At 36.4% G+C, this 25,693-nt stretch overlaps 1 long non-coding RNA gene across 1 annotated transcript in view; it reads right to left on the minus strand.

The window, feature by feature from the left end:
- Positions 1-5,112: 5,112 nt before the first annotated feature.
- Positions 5,113-25,693, minus strand: part of LOC110361153 (uncharacterized) — a 525,815-nt gene continuing 505,234 nt past the window's right edge. The window contains exons 10-15 of the long non-coding RNA XR_010474693.1: positions 21,966-22,015; positions 18,860-19,089; positions 14,995-15,135; positions 12,113-12,250; positions 10,508-11,802; positions 5,113-6,072 (exon numbers count right to left, since the gene is read on the minus strand). This is a non-coding gene — a long non-coding RNA (uncharacterized LOC110361153). The remainder of the gene's footprint in view (positions 6,073-10,507; positions 11,803-12,112; positions 12,251-14,994; positions 15,136-18,859; positions 19,090-21,965; positions 22,016-25,693) is intronic.

Consider the following 25,693-nt stretch of genomic DNA (forward strand, 5'->3'; position numbering starts at 1 on the left):
GACCAGGGTCTGCCTTCAAAGGAAAATATTGTGGCTCTGTTTTCCCTATAGAGGATATGTTTCTCATTTATTTCAAAATATATGAGACGTGGCACGCTGTCTCAGTCAGCTCACCATCTGCTAACCCGCCATGGAGTTACTATGACTCACAAGCTACAGCGAATGTTGATATTTTACCACTTCGGCAAAAATGTATATACTATTACACTTGTTAGTGATACTGTACCCATGCATGGGAAGTTACTGGGCATTGTCAGACAACAATTTCCCCTCTGCCCAACAGTCCATTAGGAGAAGAGGGGCCAGGGCATTTGATCTCCGTGCTCCAAGGGCTTGTTATGGATTGGGCTACATCAAATCCAAAATAGGGAAGGGGGAACCAAAATGAGACATTGCCAACCAAGGAATATTCTGTCCACCTGCAAACTAGTACCTGTTTTAATGCATGATCAGTTTAGCAGCACTTTTTAGAAACATGAAAATTTTGTGTTTTTATTATAAAACTGATAAAACCAAGATTTTCTGTAGACTTTGCTTTCCTAATTTTGTGACTGCTCAGTGAGGTGACAGTGGAAATTTCCCTTTCTCCCAGGCACCTTTCTGGAGGGGCACCTTTCTTCACCTTTCTTGATTTGTCCAGTCTATTCAGACTTTAAAATGATGAGGGACTGGCTGCCTCTTATTGCATGGACATGACTTTGCCCAAAGGAGTTTCTAATTTCAGCTGGAGTCTTTTGGCCTTAAGATGTAGTGTTAGCTATGGTATTTTTCTGTAACAGAGGCAATTAGCTGACCTTGAATGTGAACTCCTATTAGAGAGGGAATCCCCAGAAGACATGTATACCTGCTTTAATATTATATGTCAAATATTTCTGTTTAGGTTCTTGTGGCACATTTACCCTCTGAGGATTATTCACAAGAAACAAACTCAGTGCCAGTTTGAAATGTGACATATATTTCTACACAGATATTTATTTGACACATTAAAAAAGCCATTTTTGACACCTTATTTAAAATGGAAACTTCCACTCTGTATGAAACAAATCTGTATTAAGGGGAAAATGGTTTAAAGTGCACCTTTGATTTTTCTATTGGAACAATGATTTCAGCAGATGGTTTAAATCTTGTCATATGTTCCTCTGATTTCTATAACCCAAAGGCAGCTGAGGAACCATGCCACAGTTCTACATCCTCTGAAGCCAATATGAGTCCTTCTGATTACAAACAAAATTTTATTCTAATGTGAACTATGTTCATACCTCATTGGTTTTAGATCCATCCAGGATTTTTTTTTTCCAATACCAACCACAGAACTCAAACTGTAGCACAAATCACAAATTTCTTTTCTTATAGCTCACTTCTCCTGATCAGGTATTTCCATCTCTTTCTGGCTTGCTGTCAGTATTTCCTGAGATGCATTCAAATACTTTTATAAAGTCCACTGTCCTCCTCAGGAAAATGCTGAACTTGGCCAGGAGTACTTTCATACAGGTGATATAAATGGGGCAGTACACATTAGTAATGGATGTACCCAGTCTTCAAAAAAAGTTTGGGCTTCTATGGCCATTAACTGTTATATGTAGAAAGTCATGGAACTGTATATACCTCTCTCCCCTATGAAATTTCTAGCTGTAAAATTACTGCATAGCAGAATAGCTATGATAAATTGTTTCCTGTAAAACATTGGGCCATAATGCTATTAACATAAATTATATCCTATGAGTTATTGCGATACTGCTCACTAGTCTCTCTGTCATGAGAAACCATAATGGAAATTCTCCTTCTGTGATTACGCAGCCTTTCTTCAAGGCTCTTTTGCAGCAGGACTTGGAATAGCCCAGCATGGGGCAGCATGTGCTCTTTCTACATTTCTAGGAATTTTCTGACATAAGAATTTTTTCCTCCTCTATTTACAACAACAACAATAAAACCTGTCTAGATATTAGACTTAGTCTAAAAGGTCTAAAACCATGAATACAATGAAAATGTAGGCATGGCTGTTCAAGTCTGTTGAACACCTAGAAAAATAGCTTTCAGAGCTGATGTTTTAGACAGATCACAAATATTACAGTGAATCAGCAGGGCATTTTTATCAACAATCTTCTGTTTGATCTTTTATGAAAAATGCTGGGAAAATTCTGGCATCTTTCTATTTTTTAATTTGTGGGTTTAATTTTTTTTTTTTTTTTAGCACAAATTTGAAGATAAATTGAAGTTAGAGAAACAGAAGTAGTAACGTATGCTGAGACATTTTCTCAACCACTTTTTTTTTTTTTTTTAATAAAAAGGAATGGGAGAAATGTTCAAACCTTTGCTTTCCATGAAGGAAAAAGCTTAAAAACTTTTTTTTTTTTTTTTTTTTTTTTTTTAATTTATACACACTGGGTTTTTTAAAGTTTCTTCTTTGGTCTGTTTGTATGTGTTCTTAATTTTTGCTTTCTCTTGACGAAAGAAGAAAAAATAATGAAAAATTCAAAAAAACCCACAAAACAACAACAAAACCCAAAAACATCCTTATTATGGGGAAGGATTTCTAATGTTGAAAGTGAGGCAAAAATATGAGCAGAATATCTGGTAATAAAATTTTAGCATTACTTACGAACGTCCTCCATTGACAGCAACATACTGCCCCAGCAAGTGAACTCTAAGGCCTTGAGTCCTGCACAGTTTCCAATGGTTACAGTTTCTGTGTTTTAGCAGGGCAGGAAAGTTGCACTGCTGCTCCTACCTACTCATCAACCAGAAAAGAGTGAAAACCTGCAAATTTTTCAACACTATCAGCACAGCCAAATCCTACAGAAAAAAAAGCAAACCCCAGCACAAATTCAAATTTAAAAAAAAAAAAATCTATAACTACGAAATTGGTGACAGTGGTTACATACAGAGACCAAGATTTTCTCCCCTGTACTGTCCAAAGAAATATTGTTTCCTTGTTATCAAGACATGACTTCTATACAAAATACTGTGAAAGTACTCTGGTGAACTTCTCTTTGATATTTCTTCAACTATAAGAAAGAATTACTGAATTTATCCTTCTATAATGGTGAAACCCTTCTTGGAAATGCCCTGGCATGTATAGGAATAATTTATATTGTTCCAGTTAACTTGTGGAGCTCTTTGCATTATACTGCATATTAATTTAGCTGTCATCACTGTGGGTGGGTTTCCATTTTCCACTGAATGTCTGAGTAATGAGTTGCTAGAAGACAGTTACTGGGGGATTGGACTAGATGATCTTTTGAGGTCCCTTACAATCCCAAACATACTGTGATATTTTTGGAACACAAGAAAAAATGATCTACAGTAGCCATAAAAACAGTCTGTGTGGAAAACTTTCTTACCTACAGGTATTGATATTTCACTGCATACTTAAATCCCTAGTGATCAATAAAAATAAAATGCTCTGGTTAAGCTGGCCAGACTAGAAATGCCATATGTATTGCAGACTGCAGTCCTCAGCAAGTAACAGTCCATCGCTCAAATACAACCCCAGTATCCACACGATACAGGTCTTGCACACTCCAGATAGTGTTTCTGGCGTAGAATGCAGGTGTCTGCAAATGATAAATATGACACAGGCAACAGATAACAGCAAAATCAGAGATGCGAGGATCACATATCCTGAAATGGAAGTAAAAATTGTATTTCTTTGTGAGAAATTCCACATATCAGAGGGAAAAAAAGCCCGCAACCCTCCAAGTCCTTAACTCTTGCGAACAGTGCAATGAATCCTTTGGCTACATTCTCCTCTCTGTTGAATTGTGTTACTGCTTATAGAGAGAGAACAGAACCAATATAGTTGTTGCCTCTGCAAAGATTTAATTTTTAATATTCTTTGACAGTACAAATTTAAGTATATGCATTTAGTTAATTTGGATAGCACTTATGTTGCCATATCTTTTGCTGGGCATGTAATTTACTGTCTGTGCATGCAACGCTTCATGCATACGCAATGCCTATCCCTTATTCTGCCACTGCCACTTGGGCACTACCATTGCACAAATAAATAAGCACTCTCCTAGAGTATATCTTTTGTATTAGAGTAACAGATTGAAATATGATAACAAAAGCACTGAAACAATAAATGTTTCTGAAGGTTCAATGAGTTTTCTACTTCAGATTTTATTTCAGTGGTGACATTTAGGAGGCACAGAAAATTGCAGTACAAAGGTTTGTAGTTTTCATGTGGGTTTTGTTGTGTTTTTGTTTTTGGAATAGGTATTCTGAAAGATGGGAAATATTATTTGCTACAGCCATATGTGTCCAATAGAGCCCTACAGGATATTTCGATTCCTCCTTTAACTACATCACTTCTCTGTAAGCCTTCTATATCAACATCTCGCTGCCTGGAAAAGCTTTTTTTTTGGCCTTATGTATTCTTTGCCTGTATGCTACTTGCGTGACTGAAAATCTTTCCTGAACAAAGCAAATTACAAAGTGTCATCGGAATGGCTAAATTCCATGGAAAAGGCCCTCAAATAACAGACTTAAAACAACCACAATATGTTGACAAAAATTGCACAAAAGTAGTACCTTTTCTATTCCAGAATAAACCCTACTGTGCTAAGGAAAGAAGGTGGAAAGTGGAGAAATGTGAGGTTTACTCTGCAACAAAACTGTCTTCTGTCTCACTGTTAAACCCTATTCCACAAAGATAGTACTTTCCCAAAAAATTATCCTTCTCATCTGCTTGAGATTCAGAATAAGATAAAATTGAAAAGTAATATCCTTGAGTTAAACTTACTTACTAATTGGGAACAGCCTAGGATGAGCAAGCTCACTTATCTGTATGTGCTCACGTACAATACCCATAAAGAATGGCACAGATCAAGACAAAGGCATTTGCAAGCACTCACTGCTCTTTCTGAAGCCTAAAGACAACAAATGCTTTCTATGTCTAATTTGAAATAGGTTTCACTGGTTTTGGCACAAGTATACAAACAAGAAATGCTCTTCTTGCAATACTTCACTAGGTTACTTTCAGGGAAATTTCTAAAACTTGTACTCTTATGAAATAATTTTCTTACACAAAACCTGTATGTAGATTAAGCTCCTGGCTGCTCTGCTCCAACCTATACATTGTCATCTGAAAATAAATTAAATTGCAGCAAGAAGGCTATAAATTTTTATTTCACAACCCAATAAAAACATTAATAGCTTAACAGTAGACATTTATTTTGAAGAAATAATAGTATGTACTACATGTATTTTTGTTAAAAATATCATCCAAATGGGCTGACTAAAAATTATCTGATTATAATGCTATTTTTTTTTCCCATCAACAAATACTTTCTCACTGATTTTATCCTGTTTCTGCTGGTATTTTATCATTTTACAGACCATTAAAATAAATAGTCTCTCCTCTGTCCTTTTGCCTTCTATTAAACTGAGTCATGTTAGTTATAAATAAAACGATGTGGCACACTGAAGAACATTAAAAAAACTACATTTCAAATTTTAATTTAAAACACGAAGAATAATTTTGCTTCTGCTATGAAAAGAAAGAGATCAGCGATGACTACTTATTTTCCACATAATTACAGGATCTAAAGTTAATATCAATTTTATTTTGTGGAACTTCAATATTTAAGCAGGCATATATTTTCCTGTTGAAAGACTATGCCACGTTCAGGGGTATAATATAGCTAATATTAAACAGAAAACAAATGGAAAAAAATGCTATATCAAGAACTTTTTAGCAGAGCCTTAGCTAATGGACAAACTTTTTGATGAGTACAGAGCTGAAGCTGCAACAGTTCTAACCTTGATATCCGGTTCCAATCCTTCCTCCTCCTGAAATATTTTCATAGGACCTTCAATTAGTTAATAGCCCATTCCACTCAGGAACCAGGTGTGCTGTGAAACTGAGCCATGTAAAAAATTCTGTCTCTTTACAGAGTTTTTTCCACTGAAGTGTTGGAAGAGATGCAGGGGAAGAGCACGTTAGACTTTCAGGAAGGCAAGTGGCCTTTTCCAGCTGTCTGAGAACGTCTGCCCCACTCTTCAACAACCACATTCCTGCTGATCTTGTCCTCCCTCTAATTCCATCCTGGAGCAGAGCCACTGTATGAACTAAGACATGTAAAACACATAAGAGACAGGATTAGTCAGTGTGATTATTTTCACTAATTTGTATTCTTTTCCCTAATCTTCACTTCTTTATCCATATCTGTAAATCACTAAACACATGGACCAAAATAACAGACTGAGCAGGACGAGGGGTAGACAATTCTGCTGGTAACATGACAGATCTAGATCAGCCTCAAACACTAATGAAGGTTCATCCTGAGATTATCTGTGCTCACCTCAGAAGAAACTCTTTACTCAAAGACACCTGAGGCATATGGGCTTTGACAAGGTAAAGCCAATTTGTTCAAGTACAAAGGGAAGCAAATGAGTAACAAAAAAGTTGTGCCTCACTGACAACTGCATAAGCCAAAAGAAAAAAAAAACATCTCAAAGGCCAAGGGAAGATAGAGAAAAACCTGGTTAAAGCCAAGGCAGACCGTGATTTATTATACAGATAATGTTCTTTGGCAACCTACAGTAAAGTGATGAAGAAAGTTTCTAGGCTTGGACCTAATTTTAAACCAGTTTTTCAATTTGTTTAATTTTGAACTTGGCATAGGGACATCAGAAGGATACTACTTGAAGAAGCCAAATTTTCTGCATAAATTGCATCTACTAAAAATGTATTATTTTTATGAGTCTTTATATGCTTGCATCTTTCCCCTATCAAACTTCATTTTAGTTATTTGTCACTCTCAACAAGTTGTTCCTAGCTTATTTGCAAAAGACATTTGCAATACATTATACTGTGCAAATTACTTCCAGGGTAGCTGATAAGCAAAACTTATCTGCCTAGAAATATTTTTTTTTTTTTAAACTTTCTATTTTAATGGTCGACTCCTTATTCCAGTATTAAAGGTATATTTTGACAGCTTTCTGAAGCTGAGTAGAGAATAATTAAAAAGAATATCAAGTAACCTTTTTTTAGGGAAAACATCATAGTGCAAGTGCTGCTTCAGGGAAATTTCTGTTGTAAAATCAAAAGGATACACAGGGAGCAAAATACTATTTAAGGCAAGCTGCCAGTCAAATTATATCCAGACAAGTTCAGTGTGGTTGATTTAATGTTCCTTGGCCCTTCTAGTCAGAGTCATGGTTTTGAGGACCATACAAGGAACATTTAAGGAGAGATAAATATGGAGGATATAAGGTAGAATAAAAACAACATTGCAATTTAGGCTAAGAAAAATGAAATAGATTGGAAAACATATACATAAATACTTATGAAAATTAAAACAAGCCTGATGCAATTAGGCCTAGTTATATTATTAATGGAAGTCTGATTTTTATACTTTTTACTGAAGAAATTGCTTAATTCTCTGGGCATTATTGGTAAAAGTATTAAAAATGGCTACAGTGGGTAAAACCAAAGGTCCTAGTATGCTGTCTGTAGCAACAACCAAAAGCAGATGCCTAGGACAGACCAAACTTGAAATCAGAAACGACCTCCATCAGAGAAAGTTTTTCTTCCCCCCACACCCCAATTCTTAATAGTTCCTAACATTTGACTTTATTTTTCTACTCCCTGAGTTGATGTTCCCACGGATTGTGTATTACTCTTCAACATGCATCCTAGAGTAACTTAGAGCCCATCATGTTGTATATGAAATCAGCATTTTTCTTTCCTTCATGTCTACCACATCACATTTACTTTGTGGAAATTTATCTGCCATTTCAATGACCATCTCAAAGGGTTTCATGAAGCTTCAATCTCTACTCCTACTCTCTGTTTTCAGCTCATTAATACTTCCCTTTTGGTGAGGGAGATTTTGAAGCCTTTTGGAAAGTCAAATAGATTATATCAAATGCATCTTCTTTATCATAGACTTTTAGTCTTCTTCAAAGAGCAACAAAGAATGAAGACTCACATTTATATTGTAGTTTATCTACTCCCTTTTTTCTTGTACTTTCTAAAGATTTTAAGGTATGGATATCAGATTTACTGGCTTGTAATTCTGTGGTTTTCTCATGACACATATCTGTAATATTTTCTGTTTCTTAGGTCTCAAGTACCATGGTGGTATTGAGCTTGAGGCCATAAAACAGAGACAATTGACTCATTGCATCCCAGAGTAAGTATAGAAAGACTGGAGGTGGTCCTGGCAAATCTGCCTCTTGCATAAGACTAGTACATTGTCTGGACCATAACTGATTTTACTGATACTTATGTTGATACGTTCTTGACTATCCTTAGATATATCTTCTGCATACTTGACACCACAGACAGGCAGTGGCCACAGGACACACCACAGTTTCCTTCTGCTGGGCTGTTATTGTTGCCTCTAGCGAGCAAATGGGGACAGAACTGTGCTATAAAGCAAGACCCTCTCATACTCTTGAGGGGAAGTCTGGCCTCTGCTAAGTTGACTGGAAGTTTTACTGCTAATTTCGATGGATGTACGTTGACAGATTCCAGAATTTACTTTTCCAACTCGATAGCAAATGAATAGAAGCAACAGGAAAATCACTTTTACAGACAGAGGAATAGCAAAGTGTTCTTTCCATTCATCTTTCTGCTTGATGAGAAAAAAAAAAATGCCTGCACCCACAAGCACAAATATTGAGGAAAGTCTAGTACTGAAAACCCAGTCTTTTCCATTCAAGAACATGCACTCTCCTCTTAAGAAATTCTGGAATTATTGACCAGAAGAAGAGTCCCCATCTGTCATTAAGCTGCTTTAACTGAGCAGTAACAGAAAGAATATAGTAGAGACCTGATCTAGCAGTATCTGTCACTGTATGTCCTTTAATCAAGAAAACCCTTCCATACATATTAAACACAGAATGGTTTTCTAAAGACACAGACAGAAAACATTCAGAATGCCACAGCCTACAGCTGCACTGGCTGCATGAAATATTGCCAAACATAAAAAATATTATTGTTTAGCAGGAAAGACCACGGGCTGCTTAGCTGTAATGGCACACAATTAGGCTTAAGAAAGAAACAACTGCAATATTTGTTCAGTTAAAAAGATAAAAATACCTGAGGAGGGTAAAATGGGAATCAGAGTTTTTGCTGCAGGATGGATCAGATATCATAGCAACAGCCAAACCATTGGCGTGACCGAGACATAGACTGATGGCATGTACTGCTTGGGAAGCTGGAGTTACAAATAATTTATCTGGAACCAAAGAGCTTTGGAGAACTACTGTAGATTAATTTCCATTAGTGTTGAAGGGTGTGTCTGTCCCAAATCCTTCCCTTGCTATGACTCTCCTTTGCTCAAGCAGAATAGAAAGGGATGAAGTTAAAAAGACAAACATTACTAGTGAGATAAATACTGCTGGGATCTATATCATCATGAAGTACCCTAACTTCCCAAATGCAGATTGGAGAATGGGTATTGCCTAGATGGTTCAGTCACTACAGGTGTGACAGGTGAAAGACTACTTCACCTTTTCCAAAACAAAAGGTACTCTTCATTCTGCCATGAATTTTGGTGATGGGATTAGTTTGAAACTGATGATGGAAGAAGTGATGTAAATTGTGAGCTCACAGATCAAATTTGCATAAATATCATCAAAAAATCATAAACTTTGGTTTCAAAAGCTGCAAGCTTTTAGAAACTAAGATAAACAACTAATAAAACCACATGGAATAGAGAAATTAGGTTATTTCTCTAATAAAGGTAAAAGCTGTCTGAAATCTGTATCCTAGTAAGATGTGAAAATTAGCAGTTGAGAGATTATTGGACAAATGTCCTCCTTCAGCAGGACAGCAAAGAGCAAGTATGACACCTATTTGGAATGCAAGAAGAGATTTATTTGCAACAACAGCTAAATCTTGGAGATTTAGGCACAGAAAGGGAGATCTAGGGAGAAGTGAGGGAGTGAAAGCTGTCAGACTTTGCAAAGAAAATGAAGAATACAATGAAAGCTTCGGATGGCCAAATTACAGAGAATGATAGAAGATGGAAGGTTTAAGGCAATACAGAAGGGACTATACAGGCTATGAGCATGTTACTTTTTCAGGAGGAATATTAATGTAGTTCATGGATCTGAATAGAGGCCTGCTAATACAGGAGTGTATTAGCTAGAAAGTGTGACAGGAGAGCTGGCAGTCAAATACAAGGACCTCTATACACTCACACTGACTTACTATTCCACACTGACAGTGCTGAAAAACCTGGCACATAATGTTGCAATACTATAAAAATGAATTTAATAATTATTTCAGATTGTGGCTGTAAGGGAGAGAGGATACCTTATAGTTGTGAATATAAAATATGACAATGACAGTGAAGAACAGAAGGAGATGGGGAAAGGGGTAGAGAAGTCAGCTACATGATGATTGTTCCAGGCAGGGGGTCAGTGAAACAAAGGGGGAAGGAAATGGAAACAGAAGACCTAGAAGGAGGAGGCCTTGAAAAACAACACCAAAAATGCCAGAGCAGCCCACTCCTCCCTTTAAGACACACGTGTAGTAACTGTACATTACCTAGATTTTAAATAAGGCTTTGCCATGTAGCCAGAGCTGAGGAAGGGGAGGTGAGCTGTGCATAGGTGCTGCATGGCGAGCCAGGAGGAAGGGACAAGACGTCTGCATCAGTTTGGGCTGGAGTTTGCTGAAGGCAGTAGCTGCCTTGCCTGCAGCACCAGGAGCTGGATCCAGTGACAATAAAGCCCTTTGCTTTTGGGTGAGTTTTTCAGTTGTGTCTCAAGTCAGGAAAGTAGTTTAGTCTGGAGCATGAGCTCTTCTTTTCCACATACTAAAGAACTGCATCTGTTTCTACACTACACATTATCATGCACCTTTAAATATTTATTCATGTGCACCAGATGGTCACAGATATTTAGGTGCTGACAGGCAGCAGCTAGTATGATTTCTAAAAAGTAATGAGGGATGTTTAGTGCCTAATCTCATAACAACATTCACCCACTAGGATGGAATGCTAATGTTTATAGCCAGTTACAATGTAAGGCGTTCTTTTTGGACTGGAAAGACATTTATCTATTACAGTTGTCTATTTAATATGGACATTGTGTTGCCAAGCAAACCTGTTCAAGCGACAGTAGCAAGTTTAGCAATTATTTTCACTTTAATCTGTGGATTTCGATCTATTTGACATTTCCCATTTTGTGGTCAGCAGAACCCAATCATTTTTATCAGCACTTCAAGTGCAACAATATGCCTCCAAGACTGGAGAAAAATGGGGATATAAAAGTAATCTCTGCAACAGGTAGAGGTGTTTACATATAGATAGCATGTTTATTTTGATAAATAGTTCTTCATGTAGTTGGATATTTCTCTAAATATCTGCTATCAAGAAAACACACAGAAGTTGCCAAGTTCTATTTCTGTTTTCTAGATAAAACAAAATGGACTGAATTTTTAAATGCCTTTTATATGCCACTCATTTACTCACATTAAGGTCTGAAAATTGTGAAGAAGCACAGCAAACAAGAGGCTATTCCATTTTAATACAGAAGTGACGATTCTGTGACCTTTCTATGTCATTTCTCATATGATCTTACCAAGCAGCATGAGTGAAAATGACATTTGGAACAAGAGTCCAGCATGGTGAATGTAGCAACAGCTTGTTGTTTTCTGTTTTTCCCAGACATTTGTCTTGAAAAAAGAAAGGAAATCCGAAAGTAAAAAAATTGTGAATGCAGCATAATATTGAGTATAACTTGATGACAGATTTTAATGTACCAGTTCACACTGTAAAAGAAGTAAATGGGTTTTTGATTTCTTTGTTGTTTGTTTTGAAATCCTGTGATGACTTTAACCTAAAATAGAAAAAGGCAGGTTTTTTTCTTCTAAAAGAAAACATATCAATATGTAGACACGGTGTTCACATGATAACAAAAGCCAGACTCTTATAATCACTTCCCCCCCCCCCCCCCAATACAGATTATTATTGTTTCTGGTCAGGAAAAGAAAGAAGATAACTCCAAATATCATGTAGAACATATACAAGAGTTTTCCAATCTTATTTTCAAAGCATAGTTTTAGGATATGGTATTCACATTACATGGGTAGGATATACTGGCTACTGTGTGTGTTTGTTTGCTTGCAAACCCAGATCCAATCCCCTACCTGTAGCAGTGATGATCCAGGTAAATCCTAGGAGGGAGCTCTCGCTTGATCAGTATCTGTCCTCAGGTGATGTGACACTGTGAGCAGGTCAGTAGTTTTCGTAGCTTCACCCCTGAGTAGCCACAGGCCAGTCCAGTGCTAAAGGGTGCAGAGAAAGCAAGTCCTCAGTGAGCAGCATCACCGGTTTGCTGGGCGGTGAGGAACTCCTCCCAACATAATGACATTTTCAAAATGCAAGAAAGAATTGATCAGGCCCTACATTATTTCTCTTCTTGCTACTTGCTCGTTATTTGATTTGGCAGATCTTTTCCCTCTTTTTTTTTTTTTTTTTCCTTCTACCATCAGAACCTGTCCCCCTATTGACTGCACGCCTTTCCAATTTATATAAGTAGCCAAGGTTAAGCTAAAGCATGTTATAACTGAGAGCTACGCTTTTCTCCCAGATCTCATTTTTTCTGCGCTAAATTCAGATAAACACATACATAGGTATACATACTTACGTGTGTGTGTTACATATACATATGAATATATGAGTGAGCATTTATATACACACATATGAGAAACCTAGAAAACAAAATTTACCCTCTCAATTTCTTTCCTGAAGATTAGACTGATCTGAGTGCATTCTGATTTATAACAAGATACTCTGCCAGTACAGTAACTAATTATCTTCAGCCAGCACTAGTTTTTGGTACTTTAGCACTTTATACTATTGATGGTCTCGTTTATTCCACTTTAAAGAAGAAATATCTACTATTCTGGTTTGCAATAGGATTCACAGAGAATATCCCTTTCTGTAGCAGGACATTTTTGCAAAACTGAAGTAGACTTTTCTTTTTTTCCTATTTTTCATAATAAAAAGCTGTCTTTGCTAGAGGTACTTAGGGAAGGGGAAGAAATCTTTCCCTATTGATTATTTCTTCATTTTTTTTAATAACCTATTTATTAACTATATCCAAAGAAGCATATGTGTCTCTTTATTTAAGTACTTTTCCTTAGCCTCCATGGTTGTTACAAGTCTGAATGGCATTTTTTGGGGTGTAGCATTTAGATGAACTTCATATATTTTTAAAAATAAAACTATATAGATTATTTTCTCAATTTCAAATAAAGGATTAATTGAGGTATCAATTTTAACTGATCATATCCTGCTAGTACAGGCTACAGCTACAAAAAGGTTTTAGCAGCCTTCCCAAACTAAATCTTATTTTTCACAGCTCATTAACTTTGGTGAACTCTGCTACAGGCTGAAATTTTACAAGATTCTAGCTCTAAAATATTTTCTTAAAAAACTGATAAGTAAAAATGGTTGGTGAGTTCAATGTTATATAAAAATAAATAGGTCATTGATGTTAGACACTACTTATTTACAGGACTTATTTACAGGACTTGTCTGACTAAGAAAAAGGTGGCAAACAATTGCCACTGCTAATTACCTTTCAGCTCTCTTCTGGATACATTTACTGTAGCTTTGAATGAAGTGTTGCTCTTCAATGCATATGAAATAGGCTAGTATTATTTTGTAAAAACTTCCTGAATGATGTCTTTGTCAAAGGTAGACGGTATTCAAATCTCAAACAGAGACTTAGCAGCCAGAAAACTCTTCTTGCCTCCTTTCTTGTCTAGCAATTCTGTGCTTTGTTATGTTCCTGACTCTGATGTTTGGGGACTGGTTTTCTTCCTTTCCATTTTTAAAGATGACCTTGCTGGTAAATCTACTTTTAAAGGTCCCTCAGCTCCATTTAAAGTTCAGACCTTTAACTGTGGTCTTTAATAGTTGTAAAATGTTCTCATAAATTCCAAGCTACGTATTTTCTATATTGTTTCTTTATGGTTCATTTAGTGTGACATTATATAAAAATTTTAAAAAGGCATTTCCTTCTAAATCACTTTTGAGTGAAGTGTCTGGAAAAATCACTCTTATACTGTTCTGCTTGAGCCATTAATTAGCACACCACTTGTTAACTGCTGCTGTAGCTTCTGATTCACTGGCACCAGCACACTTCTGGTGTGATGGATGTGCTGGAAAGGCTTAGGCAGATAGACTGAAATATATTTATATGTCAAAGTAAAATGATATATGACATTCACTTTCAAAATGATCTTTATGGGATAATACTTTATAGAAGTGATGATGTCGTCCTGGATACTGCAGCTTTATAAGTAAATACAAATAAAGTTTCACGTGTTCTATCAGCCTTTGTCAGTGTAACCCTTAACATAAAATCAAGACAAATTCAGTGCAGTATTTTAAGATGAAAGCGGCATTATCATAGATAGCATAAATAACAAGCCAAGAATTTATGTAGGCAGCTATGAATAAAGATAAAAAGGTTTCCTGAACATAATAAAGAGTCTATTGTGATGGAAGAGCAAAAAGCCATAGGGAACTGGAAGGATCTACTGGAAATCAGACCTCTTGAGATGGGGAGGAATGTAATGGATCTAGTTTTATTTTTACTCTTGTCCTATAAAATAACAAATGTTTTAACATTGACCAACAATTTTCTATGTGAATTGTATATAACAAACTGTGGTAAAGAAAGCTTTTTTGTCTAGTGGGAACTAGCAACCGAGGAAAATAAAAAATACAGAGGGAAGTATGTGGAGTTACCACAGCACTGGACACCATTCTCTTTCTTGTTCTGGTGAAATGTCAGACCTTAGGACACTTGTCCTGTCTTCCAAATGTCCTGTAGCACTGTCACAGCTAATACGGTATGGATGCAAGTCTTCTGGCTACCATAAGCATGTCTGCCTGCACAAACTCATGAGGCACATGGCTATGGTGAGCTGAAGCACCACATACGCCAGAACAGTACCGGGTACCCACCGTAGTCCAAGCACAGCACTACAGACACACGATAGGGTGCAAAGCTTACCCAAGAAGGCAGCTGAATGAGCTCATGCTGAACTCTGAGCTGCCAGCATCTGCATTAAGTCTGTTTGAAGATCTCCATGAGCCATGGTGGTTCTTGAGATGGCCTGCTCCAGTTGCTACTCTGGATACAGCTTTGAAGCTTCTGAGAGATAAAAAGCAAACAGGTGCTCAGATATCACTATAATGAAAGGGCTAGAAAAGTACTGCAGATAGAAAAAGTAGCCTGAGAAAACAGAGAAACCCTTTCCTCAGTTTTGTTGGTCACCAGGAGCTATGACACAGCAGCAATGAGTAAGGCTTGGGCATCTGTTATTTGGTCACAATGAATGGGCTTTGAAAGCAATGCTGCTGCTCGAGTGAAAAGCCATCCCACTGCTGTCATTTTGCACAGAGTAACAAGGCTGAGCGAGTGCCCAGCTCAGCCCAGGCAGCCCTGGCAGGTGGCTCCTGCTGCAGCTCCGGAAGGGACCTGCTCCCCAGGGCTGCTCCTGCAAACCTGCCTTTGCAGAAAGCGACCAGGATTACAAACGGCACAAATCAGGCTGTAACTGGATGTCTCAGGGAATTATCAGGGATGCTGGTGAATCACAGAGGCATTTAGACTGTGCTCCATGGGAGCTAAACAGTGAAAAAGCAATTTCATTCTGTAGCAGGTTTTCAAAGCACCTGGAGACGAGCATTTCCCTGGGTAAAGGCCCAGACTTGCTGACTTTCCTTCTGCAAACTCCCCTTTTTGGTTCTTGCATCTGGTGCTCTTCTATGTGGCATAATAACAACTACATATTTGGGGTAAAGAAGGCTTCCGCTGGCAGCAATAGCACCAAACCTCAGTTATGGGAGAATCATACAGGATTTTCTTTTGGTTGCTACAAGTAGAATTAATGAGACGTCAAAAGGTTACTGTTGAAAGACATAAGAAATGCTTTTGAAAGTTGGATGAATCCAGTGAATAATCTCAGCCAAAAAAAAAAAAAAAAGTTTTCAATGTCACACTTACCGTCTATAAAACTTAATTTAATATTTTTAAGAAAACTCAAATGACTGGGTTTAGGCACTCAACGTTAAATGTAACTTTGCTGTGTATCATCTCAGAACAGAAAAGTATTATACAATGCTGGTATGTAGTACATTCTACTTATGTCAGTCAGTAAGTGACAGCATGTCCTGTCTAATTAAATCCAAATTTGATGAGCATGTTCTTTACTTACTGTGCAAGTAATGGAAACTAATGTTAAAGTATTGAAAACAGATAAAAATGCATTTCACATTAATACAGTGTGTGGAAATGTATAATTTAAAATACATCCTATAAAATGTGATCTCTGTTACATATTGCATACAGCTCTGATACTGATCAAGATATTCCCGGGACTGTATGAAGAGAGGAGAAAATGAGTACGTTCTCCTTCTAGGGATCAGGAATGTTAGTCTCAGAAAAGAATACTAGAATTTAGTCAGCTTCTCCCTAGCCAGATATTTTGCAGAGCAATGTCTGGGTGATCCCTGGCCTCCTCAGCTCTGTCCATTTTCTGATCCCACTGGTAATGAAACACTCTACATCTGGCATACAGCTTCCTAAGACAAACTTTGCTTTATTTTCCCACTTTCAGACAAAGGTCCAGGGGAGCCAATACTTTTTTCCAGAATCTGCCATATCAACAATATCTATTTGTGGCTAAGGATTTGCTTCTTAAATCATAGTTTTTATTTGCAGTGGAACAATTCAATTACAGTCAGGCTGTGCTAAATACAAACACATTTGTAATTTAAGCTCTTTAAAATAATTCTCTCTTGTTCCTTATGGAACTATGTCCAATAAGAAATTACGTGAAAATTCCGTATAGATAGACTTGAGGTAGACACTCAATGCTATTAAGTAAGGCTTTCAAATTTAGAAGACATTATGGGATTAGAGCCTTATATTTTAATATTTAACCTCAATGCTTCAAATAAATTTATGGGAGCCTGTACACCAGCAATATGGAAGGTGGCAGGTGTCCTCCTACATTGGTATCTGCTGTCTGGGGACTAAAAGCAAAAATTAGTGAAGCAGGAGTCTGAAAACTGAAATAAAAAATGAACTCACAAAAGGATGATATCAACATTGCTTATATCCCTGAAACAATAATCGTTGCCATTGTTCAGATTTTTTAGATTTTTTTTTTTAATGAAACAGGCAGTTGAAAATGTTCAAAGAACAAAATTATCTGAGAAAAAGGACACCTTAACTCTTTTCAATCAGTGTTATGTTTTCCCTTGGAGAAGCATAATTATCTGCCAAACGTGGGGTGATTCCTTTGTTTAAATCCTGACTGCCAGGAAACAAAAAAAGGATCTGCTCCCTGCTAAAATTTTCTAATTTTGTAGCTGTCTCGGTGATACGTCTGCTTTTATCAAATGATGCCCTTTCTTCCTTGCTGGTGGAATACTGACTGTGCTCCATAAACAGTCACTTTGCATTATGTAGATTATTTCACAAGAAAAGTGAAGAAGTAGGCTTTTAACAATGATGAAAACAAGGAAGCATAAAGAAATCAAAGAAGATCAAAGATGCTCATTAGTTTAGACGGTAAGAAATAGAGCCATTAACAATAACATTATTTTTCTTTTTACTGTTTCATACTGTATGAAATCCCATAATTGTCACATCAGAAAAAGCCTCAGTTAATTTTCAATAATCGAATATTTAAAAGAAATCCTTATGGTTTTTTATCACACATAGTAGAGGGACGTCCTCATTTATTGTATTACTTTGATGTATTTTTTTATTACTTGAAAGGCCAATTCAAATTGCAGGGGTTTTATGAATATTTTATAGACTCAGTGTTCTGAGTGATCAGAAATATCACTCTCCGATATGCTCTGGGCTTATATCTCTGCTGTGCTCAAACTAAGCCCAGCACAGGAATAGACTGAGGAAGAAAAAACCCAGTGGATCCATCTTCCATATTCCCATGTTTCTAGTCAGACCACTCCTATATATATGTGTATATACGCTCAGCATATCAATAGTGCAAGGTCCTTTCTTGCTCATGTCTCTTCTCTGACAAGACATACCTTTATTTGGGGAGTACCTAATTCAGACAATTTAATGTTAGTTCAACCTAAAACTAGTCTTGATCTTACTTATTTTCTTGTGTTAAGTTATAAATGCTTGCAAGTCTCCTAGTAATCAGTGTAGCAGTTTTAATGTTACTCTTTCCCTTCCCCATTTGAGCTTGAAGGATAACAATAATTCAGCTGATTTAATTACATTTTTACTACTTCTTTATGTCTGCCTATGCTTACAAGACTGCTGCTGTATAGATACTGAATTATTTTTATTCAGTAATATATCAACAATTGTTAAATTTTATTCACTATGGTCTTTCTATATATCCTGCTAAAGAGAAAGGGAGCAGTGTATTTAGGACATTGTGAGGAAATATTCTGGGCAAAGCAGTGGATACATCAGTAAAGGACAGATTAATATATAACCTCAGCATCAGCATCAAGAAAAAATGCATGCTGAAAAAAATAGTCTAAAGTATCACTAAAACCCACAATGCAAATATAAACGGCTTGTTCAAAATATAATGGATAAAGACTGTTCCTTTCTATGTTCTACTAGTGATAAAAACCTCATCAAGTCATTTCTGCTTGCTCATACAAGGTCTGTGTTGTCTACATTGCTCAGAAGAATTGGTGTGAACCATTTCAGGTATTAGGTCTCAGCTATATAATAACAGGTTTGAAAAAATATTCTGTAATCCTGTTACACAGCCAATGTTCCACCTGCTTATAGCAACTTTGTATGTACTATCTAACCAGAAAATCAGTATAAATGGTCTAATGACATTTTGCAATTACTTGAACTATAAACTTACCAACATTATTGGGTTTGCACGGTAATGAATTCCCATCGTCTGAGCATTAGTGAACTCCAGAAGCAGAGAAATTGGTGTCTGTGCCTTAAGAAGTCATCATGTTTTCTTCACGAAGAACAGGCTGGAGGTATATGCTACTCTGAAGTTATGGGAAACATCCTTACTAATGAGACATGGGAGGGTTTGTGCAGTTCCTCTTCTTCATATTCTGCTGTTGCAGAGTCTACAAACTGCCAATGTGGTTAACCATTAAAAACAGTAAAATATCAACACTGGTAAATGTATGCAACAATATGTATGAAATAATATGGCTGAACTGTGAGAAAAAGAGAGGGAGGAAGAGGAGCGAAGCAGAAGACAGATTTTTATCCTGTGTGTCTACTCCCAAGCTAGAGACATATCCAATGTCATTCAGTAGCATGAAAATGGTATGTTTGAGCAATAACCTTTAAAATTATGGTAAGAAATTTAAATTAAATACTGCTTGTCTGTGCTCTAGAGTTTGATAAGAAAATTAGCTCCTGCATAATTTGGTTGGAAACCGGAGCTTACTCCAGAGAAGAAGATTAAAAAAGCACAGTATGGCATTGTTAAATAGGTTTGGTATTTCAGTTCAGTACTACATTTCTTTTTGTAAATGTTAATAATTGGAAAAATTCTATACTGTGTTAAAAAACACAGTTTCAAATTCCTTTTGAGTCTTTTAACTTATGCAAGACTGACACAGAAAGGAACCTCTGAAGCACATAAAGGCTATGGGATTTAACTCCTGTTTACATTTTCCTAAAAAATTATTAAAACCATGCTTGAGTAATCATTTTTTAATGAAAGAAAATATCTCTGTGAGATAAATGCTCATCATAAGCCTTATGTTGTGAAAGAAGTGCATCTCAAGATTATAATGCCTAATTACTGCGTGTTTTCAAGACATTATTATTAAGGCAAGCAGATTCTAGTGGTGCTTCACCATCACACTTCTGATTTGCAAATGTATGCAACTCTTTTCCACTTTTCTCATACCATCTTCTGATACATCTTTCTCATTGTGCCTCAGTGCATGGGACTGGACCTTGTTTTCTACAGGGTTTATTGTCTCCTGTCCTTGTACGTCTATTTGCTAATGCAAAACAATGATGAGAGACCCATATATCATGCCTTGAAATGTACGTGTAAAATTCCACACATTTTTTTCTGTTATAGTTTTCAATCATTTAACAGACACATAAAGAGCATGCTGGAAAGCGAGATTCTAATACATGAGCCAGTTATCAAATAGTAAACATACTGGTATTTACTCTACCTATTGGCTCAGATATTGAGGGAATAGGGGAGGGAAGGGAAATCTGCTACATAATAAAGATTTTTCCAACTCAGCCTAAGGGCAGAGACATTTTTCTGATTTTGTGGTCCAGATCAGTTAAGGGTAATACTAGACCCAGGCAGATGGATTAGACCAAGGCATAACGAGCCCCGTAATAAAAACCTGAAAGAAATATTCCAGTCTGTATGTCCCAGTCTCTTCAACATGCGCAGGGCATCATTAGTCTGTAAGTTTTAAAAAGGAAAGCACAAAAAGCAAAACCATTTGCATGCCTTTTTACTTTATGCCACATTGTGTGTTTTTTTTTTTTTTTATACAAAGCAGGCTAAATCTAACAGCTGTAGCCATCTTACAACCTGCAGGCCATTTTCTACCTGCAAGCTGTGGTGAATTTATGAAGGACCCAGGAAAAAAGAAAGGCAGCACAGAGCAGGATGCAAATGCTACAGTAGCTACCAGTCCTCTCTCAGGTGCCCCCTTTTTGGGCAGCAGTACCTCTGCATTTGTGACAGGGAGTGGGGAAATATTTGAAATGAAATCATCTCTTCCCATAACAGTAATGTCATTACTGAAACTTTTAATAAAAGCATTCCACTTCACTGGTTTCAAAGCAGTCACAATTTACTTATGGCACATTTGAATTCAAATAAAAGACTCAAACTGTGTCAACTTTTAAATGATCTTGTGTTCTTCAAGATACTGGAAACTCGATATCAGAAATTCCACATCCCTTTATCTGTCTTAAGAGAAGCTTACAGACCTACAGGTCATTTTCTCTTTCTATCACAATTCTACAAAGGACATGAGAAAGGTCAGAAGAAAACCTCTGCTTTCTCTGACTTTGACCACACAACTCTCCAAAATGCATATTGAATATCATTGCACCCAAACAGAGAAACATCATACCATCATCTTTTTGTCTACTATAGATGGCATTGTATGGCAATAACAGAGCAATACAATGGCAACCTTGTCTTTTTCGTGGTTTCATGTGTACTGAATTCCCAAAATGAAGCCAAATTTATAAAGAAAAGCAAAGAACTGAACTTTAAATCCTACTGTTATATAAGCATGCCAGGTAATTAGAGTCCTTCAAGGAGTTCCTTTTTATCTGAAAGCACATGCAAGTTCAAAATGCAAATTCAAATAACCACATATTTTTCCCAGGGTGGCCCATGAGTCTCAGACTTCTAATTATCCACATCAGGAATCAGACAGAGAGGCAATGTTTGAGCCTGTATGGGCCTGCCTGTATTTCCCTTAGAAATAAAAGTTCAGGGAGCAGAAAGATCTTAAAACTTTACACCAGGGTCTCACCTGTGTAGATGAGGTCTTGCAACCCAGTATGTCTGATAGGCGAACACATATCCTTTCAGTTAACACAGTGCAAAAGTCTTTCTGTAAAGCATAATATTCTGAAGCTATGTTTAAATTTGGCAACAAATCAGAAAAAAAGTTATAAAAATATTAGCCATCTATAATTATAGATCTGCAGATTTTCTTTTAAAGAAAAACATAAGGACCGAGCCATGCTTAATTTATAACTACATTGCAAAAACCTTAGATGTCTCTACACTACATTGAAACCACAATGTGAAGGTACGGTGAGGTTCGGGAGTGCCATGTAGATATGTTTTCTGTCCTGAACAATTACAATCCTTTACAGAAGAAATTGTGAGTTAAATGAATTGGTATGTTTTATGTGTATTTGGTGGTTTGGGATTTGCAAATGGGTGGAAGTACAGTGGCACACTGCTCATTAATGGCTTAGCAGGAAATAGGTACCTGTATGTAAGATGAAGTCTGCCTGGGAGAGGAGGAACTTTGTTGTGAGTCTGCAAGATAGAAATGAACTGTTAATAAAGTCCAATACCAGAGTAAGTGATGCTATTTAAAAAAAAAAAAAAAATGTCGTAAACCATGAGAAAAATAATGAACTGCATTTCTGAGCAGTTTAGAAGAGAAAGATAAATTAATCCAACTACTTAAAGTGAGCTGGTTAGAAATGGTTTATAGTTTTAATACTTAAAACTGCCAATGACAGTAAAAATTAAACCCACACTAGACATTGTGGCCTTTATCATTCTCCCTGCTTACAGTCATGGAAGATATCTGTGCCTATTGTGTGTTTACCAACACTAAATTTTCTGAAGGGTGTAAATATTGATAACTAAAATGACGATGTTAAATCACCACAACACTGTTAAGTGAAGTATATTCATCATGCTCACACTTCAGAAAGCAAGCGCTCTGTACGAATGGCTGCAGCCTATTTGTGGTGCTATTTGTGCGGAATTTCTCACTGTGGTGAAAAGAGATAGGCTGTGGATTTTGTAGTTTTCCTGAAGGCACATTAAAGGACATACTGACAGACAGGTCTCCACACACTTTGGGGACTTAGATCTTCATTTCTTCCACCAACTAAATTGAATGCGGTGCACTCAAAAATTGAACTCAGTTTCAGTAATGAACAGAAAAAACAACTGCTTTGATTGGTTGTCTTAAAGTAATAACCAGCAAACTCCAAAATCTCTGCATAACTGTTGAAAGGTTGAAACACTTGTGTCTAGGTATAAAACACTCAAAGTCTTGGACTTGCACAGAGTAATTGTTTAGTCCTACGTAGTACTAATTTATTTCTTTCCTCATGAACAGTAACGTCTGTCAGATGTACACTGTCATAGTACTAGAAGAAAAAGTTTTATTTTTACTTTCTTTTTAGGCACTAAATGAAGTGGTGTCATTCACATTTTACAGATAAGGACATTAGCTACATCGAACTGAAGTGTCTTGCCTAAGGTCACAGAGGAATTATTTAGTCTGAGCTGGCAACCACTTATCTTAGTCCCATAAAAGAATTTGCATCTCAAGAAGCAACTGATTGTCCTTAAATATGTCATGAAGCAAAGAATAAAGACTGAGCAACACTGTCATCATTCAATGCAAAGAGATCTTGGTGGGGAGGCATCACAAATGGGAGTTCTGCAACAAGAGGTTGTTTTAGCAAGTGTAAGGCCAGAGGCTAAATATCAGAGTTACAGAAATCATATAATAAATGGAAGATTACTGAAAATTTACCTAGTTTCAAAAAGAAGAGGATGTGGTATGAATCACATCACAGGTTTCAAATTCTTATGGCTGCCTTTGTATCAGGTTTAGGAAAAACTGTTCTGATATATGGTTTCAAGTTGAAACCATGTGAAATTCTCTTTTTGTATTTTGATGTAAAAACCAGCCTTATGTATTTCAAAATTTTGAGGCTTTTACATTTCCAGACTCAATAAAAACTCAGGACAGTTCAAATTGAAACACTTAAGACTCAAACAAAATTTTAGAGGAGACCTTATGCATCGAAACATGGCTGAACTTATCAAAATTCTAGAGAATATACAAACTTCGGCATATAGTCATAAAGGTTTCTACTTCCATAGAAACCCTAATTTGCACTGTTATATTAAGTACATCTTCTTACCCAAGCTGAGCTGTAGAACTGACCTAGCACCACTACTTACTGCTACTTTTTGTTGTTGTTGTTTGTTTTTGTGTTCTTGTTGTTGCTGTTTTGAGTCATGGGCAAATTTTATTAGCACTGATTTTATATCACTTTTCGGATACTTGATATTCAAGAGATTGAAGTATTCTAAATCAAGTGTATTCCTGTGGAAGACTTGTCGTAAATGATGAGAATGAAGATTTCTTATTTAAGATTACAATTTGTAATCTAAGAGTTGATCATTCTTAACATCTTACATTGAAATATATTAGCTTTGTATAGACTTGTTTGAAATACATTGTTTTCTATGTCGTTAATTTAAAGTATGTTGAAATTTTAGATGGTATAGCTGCTCAGACATGAGTGTTTGCTTTGAACTTCATTATTCTAACTGATTGGTGAGTTTGCAATTTGATGTTCAGATGCACAGAAAAAACAACATTTTTATTCTCCCATAAAATTTTAATATGAGTGGTAATAAACGTCTTAACCAGAAAACCTATTCCTATTTTTAAACTGATTTATGTACTCTTTTTATAGTGCCTGTGTTTTTAGTGCCCTCTTTAATTTTTACAATTTATCGTATTTATTGCTACTAGAGGCTAATTCCTCTGATAAGAAAAAATAGCACATGCAATAGAATGGATGCACAAAGATTAATTTTATTGCAGAAATGCTTCATCTCCTAATCTTTAGGAGGAAAAAAATCCAGATATAAACTGGAATGAAATACAGCTTATTTCCTAGACTTGCAGAAATTCTTAGACTGCGAAGAAATGGGAACTCCATTGACTATGAGTACTTGGTGATGCACGGGAATACCTGCACTTTTCCAGACTCTGAGGTTGCATAGCTAACACAACCACAAGACTGAGCAGTCTCAAAGCCCACCCAATACTGACACTATGCCTACAGGAGACTGGGAATGGCAGCTGTATACACCTGCTTTATAGCCCTTCCCCATCTCAGGCAACCATTTATCTGAAAGAGTCAGAGAAGATAGTAGCTTTTTCTTCAAAAGATTCTTCTTGAGGAAAAAATCCACAAAAAAATTTACTCTTACCGGAGATATGTGACCTGTGTGTTTACAACAGGCAGACAAACTGGCAGACTACGAGTGTCTGTGTTGGATCTCCATATTTTCCGATGGCACGTTCTTTCAGTGCTCCTCTGACTATTCCCTTCAGGTGCTACCTCTGGAGCCTCACACTGTGCTTTCTGCTAAAGTCAGAAATAAATACTACTCGGCAGAGCTCCCACCAGCATAAACATGATGACAAGAGCTGGGATCCCTTTCAGATTATATTCAGGAAAATAAGGAAAGTTCTTCAAAGGGTTTAATACCAAATTATGTTTGGTGCAAGTAATTACGCATAGGATTACATCTATCAAGCACCTAAATATTAATTTTGATTTATTTTCAGAATTTTGATTTGAGTCAAAAAGTTCTGGTTTTAGAGTATGTGCTTTTTTTCTTCTATCTCTTTTAGTATGTAAAAGCATACAATACTTTTGTAAGCTGGCCCCATAACTCTAGCACTGAGGGATTTTTTTTTTTTTTTTTAAATATCCTGGGTGTTCTTTTCAGGAAGAAAATAATTTTTGTTAAACCAGTTAATTAAAAAATGGGCTGCAAAGCTGCTGAACAGTAATATCATATTATTACATTTGTTTAGCTGAATAATGAACTATTTTGATCTCTTGGTATTGGACAAATGGTCATCGAATATTTTAAGTCAACGTCACAGGTCAGAGAAAACTACAGAGTTTGCTCAGTACAAGCTGACTGAAAACCTCAGTCTTTGTGAGCTCAGACAGTGAGTAATTTTTCACTCAGCTTTTAATAGGTCATGGGCAGAATGATTTTTATTCACCACATTATCCTACAATATGTTGTTTTTGAGCAGATTTGAAGCTAAAAGCATGTAACTGGAAATATAAAGAAGAGCTGTCACATCTCGATTACACTGATCCCAGTAAATAAAAGTTTCTCAATATATCAAAAAATAATATCTAAAGG

The sequence above is a fragment of the Columba livia genome, chromosome 9 (assembly GCF_036013475.1).
Source record: "Columba livia isolate bColLiv1 breed racing homer chromosome 9, bColLiv1.pat.W.v2, whole genome shotgun sequence".
Classification (NCBI taxonomy): domain Eukaryota; kingdom Metazoa; phylum Chordata; class Aves; order Columbiformes; family Columbidae; genus Columba; species Columba livia.